This window comes from Magnolia sinica, chromosome 4 (genome assembly GCF_029962835.1).
Source record: "Magnolia sinica isolate HGM2019 chromosome 4, MsV1, whole genome shotgun sequence".
Taxonomy (NCBI): domain Eukaryota; kingdom Viridiplantae; phylum Streptophyta; class Magnoliopsida; order Magnoliales; family Magnoliaceae; genus Magnolia; species Magnolia sinica.
Window position 1 is genome coordinate 40,763,378 of NC_080576.1, and position 8,005 is coordinate 40,771,382.

An 8,005-nucleotide genomic window follows, 5' to 3' on the forward strand; every position below is an offset into this window, starting at 1 on the left:
GTCGTACATCTCATGGTGTCAAATATCTTCTCCACCTCGGAGCACCATATCTCCACTGCAGTAGGGTCAAGCTCGCCCGGGAAACGCGGAGGATCGTATTATCGGAAGTCCTTGAGAAGGGCGCTCGCACGCTCCTGCTCAGCCTCGGCTGGTGTCACAGTGGGACGCCTGCTCTGCCCCTGAAGAATAGCGGTCATCGCCTGAAGCATCTGCTGCACCTGGGTGGCACTCACAGGTACGGTCGGATCCGCACCGGTCTCAGGTAAAGGAGTGGCATCCATAGGCTGGAAAGCAGGAATATCCAGTGGTGGAGCGGGAGTCGCAGGTGGTAGAGTGGGAGTCACAGGTGGTGAAGCGGGATTCGCTCTGGTCTACCTTCTAGCTATCACGTCCTACAGGAAGGAACAAGGGCCTATCAACCTTGAGAATTCTTGAAGGCATAAATGTTAAGGGTCTATGTCGAAAAAAAATCGCTAAGTTATTCAGACTCGGAACCTATTCATTCTAAGTTCATAGCAGATATGTGATGTGATCTCAGGTATTCTCAAGTTATGCTCTGATACCAACTTCTGTCATGCCCCAAACTCGGAAAACGGGGTCACAAAATTTTCGATCGCCGAATCCGGCGCCGACAGCCTCCGTAGTGCTCTATTCTCGGATTCCGGCACTCATATGCCAGATTCCGATCCTGGGATCCTATAAGGAGGATTTTTAGTAAAAAAATTTGTAATGGAGCATAACCACAATCATAACCAAGTCACAAAACAACATCACCACATATCCACAATATCAAAAACTTTAAGTACAATGTGAAAAGGGAAATACAGGGTGATCAAAAAGCTCCAAAATGATCAGATGTGCGCTCCTACCTCAACGTTGCGGCTGTCTAATGACACCTGCACGTAACAGTCGTGCATAAGCTTACAAAAGCTTAGAGGGTGGTGTAAGTGTGTGCGCAAGGCAAGCGCCAAGTGTACAATATCAAAGTAATGCGAAAATATATGGGTAAGTCCACGAATGCAATCACCTATACCAAAACGATGTGATGCAAGGCATGAATGCTATCAGCCATACCAAGACCATGTGATGCGAGGCCTATGTAGCCAAATGTCATATGCGAGATGCAAAACAAGCATGCCAGTCCTCATCAATTACACATATCAGTACAGTTCCTTTCTAGATATCACCGGGGTCTAATACACTTCACATTAATTGCCTCCTCCTTAGCTGCATAGCCAAGCAAGTGGAATAGACCTCACTATCCGCCTAACCAGTAGTCTGCTAATATCTACCTGGCTTGTCGATAGCGAACTTATTTGCGAGCTGGTCAAACTCAGCCTAGCTTATAGCCCCCTCACTCGGGCGAATAAGGCCACACCCCCTTCCAACCGACCACGACACAGTGAGAGACGCGGCCTACTGGTATTCGGCACTCGGGCGCTCGTGTATCCACTCGGTTTAGACATTAGAGCATCTCCTGGTACCAAAAAGGTTCTGAGATTTTCACCCAAGGACATCCTAAATGCCCAGAATGCTAGAGCCAATATTTTCGGTATCCCATACGACCATCCACGATGTGCCTATGGAGGCCACGGCCCTGATGTCGCTAGGGCCTGCAGTGATCAAGTCACACATATGTGAGAAACATGAGTCACACTGTACAATCATGCAGCAATCCTGCGCGTACCACGCGATCATGTGGGGCACTCCGTCTCATAAGGAGTCCCGTAAATGTCTCAGCCCAACGGCTTATGTTATGGTCAAACATTCCTCATATCAAGCATACATATGATGCGTATGAGCATGAATCATGGAACTATACTAAGCATGTTATAAAGCGATGAATTATCAACAAGTATGGGCCCATCAATGAGCCTTAAGGAGAGTTACAATGTGGACATTTAACCAACATTGTACTTACAATGTGGACATCAAACCAACATTGTTCCCTAGCCACGGCCCGCTATAAAACATCATTACACAAACCATGGAGGAATCACACATTGCAATGGACCCTATGGACATCCTGTTGGGCCTCGACCCATGGGCCTTGGATACATCAAATTGGCCGCATCATATGGGCCTTGGATACATCAAATGGGCTGCATCATATGGGCCTTATATAAATCAAGTGGGCCGCATCAATGGTCCTTACGTACATTGTAATGGGCCATATCCCATGGGCTTTTGAAAACATCACAATAGGCCTTGTAACATGGGTCTTGTGTACATCAAAGTGGGCCTTATGTATATCAGATGGGCCACATTAATTGGGCCCCATATGTACATCAAATGGGCCATACCCAAAGATGAGTGGAAACCACTATGGCTCTTAAGAAGTTTGAATGGTGGAGGTCGTTGTCCACTATTTTAAATAGTGGGGTTCACTTGAACTTTAGATCTTACTCATTCTTAACTCATGCCATAAAATGAGCTTTCGAAGTGGATGAACGGTTTGGATGCAACACATGCATCATAGTGGGGTCCACTATCCGTCCAGCAGCCAGCAAAATGGCTGGACGGCATAATAAAACACATACATTAAAGGTGGGTTCCACCGTCCACGGCAGTGGACAGTGTGAATAAAACACATACATTACTGTGGGCTCCACCGTCTGCTTGGACGGTGGGAATAAAACACATACATCACTGTGGGCTCCACATGGGGCCCACCATAATGTTTACCTGCAATCCAACCCATTGATAAGGTCGCACGTATCAGGATGAATGGGAAAAACAAATTTCATATTAATTCAAAACTTCTGTGGTGACCCAAAAGGGTTCCAATGGCAGACATTTAATCACCGCTGTTTCCTATGATGTGGGCCACCTGAGCTTTGGATATGGCTGATTTTTGGAGGGGGCCCACTGCTGGAAGTGGCCCACCATATGAACGGGTTGGATGACAAATATACATCATGGTGGGGCCCACAGCTAGAGCCGTGGGTCCCTGCTTAACGTCCGCCCACCCGCCTGGCGCAGGCGCTGTCTGCCCTCTGACAGCACCAGCAGCAATGCTGTTGTTGTGTGTGTGTGTGTGTATATATATATTAAAAAAACTGAAATTCTGGGGTTTTTCATACATGGGGCCCGCATCAGCTGAATCCAGCCCACCTAATGGATTCTATAGTCTATAACCATTCCATCAAGCCCAATATTGGGCATCTTTCGGTACGTAGAAAAATTAAAGTGAGTTTGAACGGTGAAAATCACTGTTTTCAAAGGTGTGGCCCGCCGGAAGATTGGATCAGCTTCATCTTTCGGCACAACGCCTAAAATGAGTCGGCAAATAGAATGGATGGCGTGGATTGAATACATACATCAAGGTGGGGCCTGCATGAGTGGTCCACCCCCAAGGCTTGAACCAAGCTCATATTTGTGTCTTAACTCACGTCCAGTGTCCCCAGACGCTGGACGGTTTGGGCAGGGCACATGCATTGAGGTGGGCCTTGACTAGGTGGGCCACCAAATGGTAAATGGTGTAGATACAACACATATACAAGGTGGGGTCCATCCAAGTGGGCCACACAACTATATCATCACAAAAAGGGAAAGAGAGAGAGAGAGAGAGAGAGAGAGAGAGAGAGCAAGAGAGAGAGAGATAGATAGAGTGGGACACGTGTGATGGAGGGACCCCGACATTATGGGCCCTCCCTTGAAATCAATCATACATCAAGTGGGTCCCAATAAATGTGGGCCTACCAAATCAAGGATCAATGGTGGAGATCCCTTCTCCACCCAAAATGGACGGTCTAGATGAACTCTTTCTATGCACGAAAAATAAACATCATGATGGGGTCCATGGAGAATGGTCCCATCATGGAATGATCATGAGCATCAAGGTGAACCATCGGCCACACCTAGGGTCCAAAGTGAGATCCATACCATCAATCGGTAGGCCTCACTTGGACCATCATCAAAACATGAAAAATCTAGCCTAATGAGCACCCACCATTCAATCTTCTCGGTCCGTTGGAACGCCAATCTCCTTGTGTCTCACTTTGATGGTGGAAGATGAGGTTTGAATGGCTAGGATGATAGATTTAGATGGGAAAGTGGGCCACACAAATCACATTTTTCTCTCCATGGGAAGGCTTAGACGTGTGCACCTCTTGCTAGCTTGGGAGTTGTGTTAAGAAATGAGAGAGAGAGAGTTGTAAGGAGAGAGAGTGATGGATGTGAGTGATGGGTGAGGTGATGGTGTACTTGACATGTATGGGTATGTAGAGAGAGGGTGAGATAGAGTTGACTTGGTGGTTGCTTAGGGATGGGGTGAAAGGTGATGTGTACTTGACATGAAGTGATTGATTGATTAATGGAGTGATTGATTGATTGATGAGACACGATGTAGAGATTCTCTTGGGATTGCAATCGTGCGGCGTTTTCTTCGAAATAAACGACGGCCCACATCTCCCTGCCAGGGATCGGATCGGTAAACAAGACGAGGCATTAAAACCGCGGCGACGGTGCGGTCGCAATGATACAAGTCTCAAATTAAGCCGACTCAATTCTATAGGATATTACTTAGGGTCACGCGCAAACGTCGATTATCGGTCGCAGGTTGCTGAAATTCGACGGGAAGGATCGCGGGAGTCGACAGAATAGTACGGATTAGGATACGGGTCTTACAACATTTGTGTGTGAGATTTACTACCTATCTAACCTTAACATTCATCTAATCATTCATGTACATAATTTACAATTTATCACATTTGCATAATTAAATAAGTGCTCAAAGATAATCCCAAACACAAGCATGTATAGTGGCTTGGTTTCCCTACTTCACTACCGGCGAACGCTCTCAACCCATGAGTATACCGAAATCCACTATTGGAGGTTTTAAATCAAGTTCACCTCTAACCTTTACAATCCTATATAAGGACCAACTCTCTTGGAGACGTACGTAGTTTTGTATAGGCTCACCACGAACCTTGGTCATAGTTCAAGAATGTATGTTTACTCTTGCCGGAGGCTCCCACGGATATTAACATGTACACACCCGTGTCTGGTGGCCTACATAAGAACTTGATTTAGGTCCTACACAAGAACCTAATCAAGTTTAACAATGGAACTCTTACACTCAATCCCACACAAGGAATGAGTGTACATGGACTCACTCAATGATACTTATCGAATTGAGCATCATTTATGCATCGTCTTAGGTTGCTTGATCGATGCTCTCTCGTGCTTCAATCAGCTTCCCTTTGCTCCCCCAATCATGATAACGATGCTTTGGTAAGGCTTCGCTTCAAAATCAAATACCTTACATGTAGTTCTCCTTTGAGGTGACCAAGGTGATGGGAGATAGGTATAATCTCCTACAACGAATGAGAAGTTAAATTCATAGGGAATTCTACTTAATGGATACTCTAGAGGTTGATTGACACTAGATTTGTTAATACATATTGTGTCTAAACTATGGAGAATACTCAAGGTCATGATTTTCTTGTTGAGAAGCATGAAATACTCATTAGAGTTAATAATCACTAAAAGGAAGGCATAAATCTCAATGGGATTGAGCCTAGGAGGTTTGATAGAGCTTGAAATACACCGAGGTCTCTAAAATGTCAAAATTCATCATTTGCCCGAAGATCTGAATGCAATATATATAACAAAAATGGTCCAACGAATCTCTAACGGTTAGGCTAGATCGATTGAGCCTGACCTTCTATCAATCAAGCTAGGCTAAAAATAGTCCAGAGAACTCGTAGGACTGTTTCGGCCATGTTTGATCGATCAAGCTCGATCACTCAAGAGGAATTGATTATTCCGCGATTGAGCTTGTACTTCGAGCGCTTAAACTTAATTCATATTTAGGCCAAAAGCTTATTGTGCATTTTTTGCCATGTTCGGTCAATCAATCAAGCCTTGCTCAAGTACACCACCAAGACTGCTGATTTGGGCAGTTTAAATTTTCAGTAGTTCGGGAACCTCTATAGCCTATCTTATTATGTTCCAATTATGCTCTGTAGGCTAAAGGATGATCATACAAAGTTTTCCTATTAAGGCAAATATCATATAAAGGTTTAGAGTTGTTCTGGGTCAAAGTCAAGTTCACTAAGGCATATCATTTATCTATTATTTGCTTATTAATGCTCTACATCTTTTTGTGTTTTCGGTCTTCAATTTCCAAGAGCTCAATCGACTACATAACACATGTACTAATATTATTAACAAACTACATACACAAATCAGTGCACTAACACATAACATTATGATTTTTTTAACCATTTATTAGTTTTTAGATAAAGTAAAGCTGTCTTATTTAAAAGACAATGGAGGATTTTCTCATAGGAAAGGGAATTCAATAAATTTACAAATGTATAAACAACTATACAGTCCACTGCCTTCTCCTGCATTTTACCAGGAAAATAAACTTGGATACTTTGGCGGAGTAAGTTGGTTGATACATGGGCACCAAGGAGTTATATGCATGGAAAATAATGAATTAAAATTAATGCATAAAAATTGTGTGCTTATATTCAAATGAATTTTCATATTGATTTTGATATTTGTCTTCAGATTTAGTTGATGAGCAACAAAAATGATTAATGGTTCAAATTTAACAAATAAATTCTCATCAACCAAAAGTTAAAAATATCGAATCAGCATGAAATTTGATAATTTAAAAAAAAAAAGGAAAAAAAAAAACAACTTATTTTCAACGTAATTCTCATAACTCTAATTATGTGATTTGAGTTAATAATATATGCAGCGCATGTACAATTTCGAAGCGCCAAGAGTATTATCAACCTCACCCTTTAGGAGAGCACAGACCCTTCAAAATTTGTTAATCGTGTAAGTTGAAAGAGATGTGTAAAGCTAAATTGCAAATCAACGTTCCCATTATAGTAAAAAACAGAAGGGGCAGTCGCCATCAGCCAATTGCATTGAAGTGCCGTGCATTCAATGCTTACAAGCGTGTGAAACTCATCAACCGCAAAGGGAAGAATAAATAAATGATATCATACAGCCCCCCAGTATGCTTAGCTTACCAAACTGCACTGTTTTTCTAACTGATATGTCGCATGTACAGACATCTAAGCCATGAAAAAGGTGGAATCCATCATGATTATCACTGTCACCTAAAATCGAAGACAAAATACTTTTCAGCTAGGCCACACCATTGAAATCAATGGACAGCGATCGAATAACCCACTTTACAGGTGTGGCCATCTTGGTTATTGGATCAGCATTATTTATTCACTATCTGATATTCATCAAGGTTCCCACCGTTTCAACGGCTCAGATGGCATGCTGGGATACCTACTCAAGGAGTAGTTTGGGTGCAACAAACCTCCACTTAGGACATAAATATCCGTGCCCGAGGAAGTGGCAATTGCGACCCTGAAAAGTCCCCAGAAGAGAAACACAGCAATGCCCCACGTTCAAATGAGAAAAGGTTCTGATATTGATTCTTCGGAACTTACTATTAGAAAATATTTGGAGGCTCACCGTCCATCGTATAAAAACAAACGGATTAGCGGTTTGGATTACCTAATCGTTGGACCCAATTGCAAAACAAAAAAAAAAATTTAAATTAAATTAAATTAAATAAATAACTAGAAGAAAATTCTTACAAAGTATATGCCAATTGATGGGGGGTGTAGCTCATATGGTAGAGCGCTCGCTTCGCATGCGAGAGGCACGGGGTTCGATTCCCCGCATCTCCATTATTATTATTATTTTTTTTACGGTCTCATCACTCTGATTTGTGAACTGTGGGCCATCTATGGTGGATGTAACCAGACTTGTGAACTGTGGGCCATCTATGGTAGATGTAACCAGACGGATGGTTCTGATGTGGGCCATCTATGGTAGATGTAAGTAGACGGATGGTTCTGATTTTACGCGTAATGTTCCTCATGGTGGAAGTTGGGAAGCCAATTGGAGATGGCTCCACCTAACCAAACTGTTTTTTTCTGAGTAGAACCCCAAAACTTTAAGCAGTTCCGGTGCTACGACCCCCACAGTTTCAAGAGCCTAGTGTGATTCATTTTATTAG

At 43.0% G+C, this 8,005-nt stretch overlaps 1 non-coding gene across 1 annotated transcript; it reads left to right on the forward strand.

Moving 5' to 3' along the window:
- The first annotated feature begins 7,600 nt into the window (after nt 1–7,600).
- On the forward strand, nt 7,601–7,673 carry TRNAA-CGC (transfer RNA alanine (anticodon CGC)). Its single transcript has one exon. It is a non-coding gene; the product is annotated as a tRNA-Ala (tRNA).
- Nucleotides 7,674–8,005: the final 332 nt, after the last annotated feature.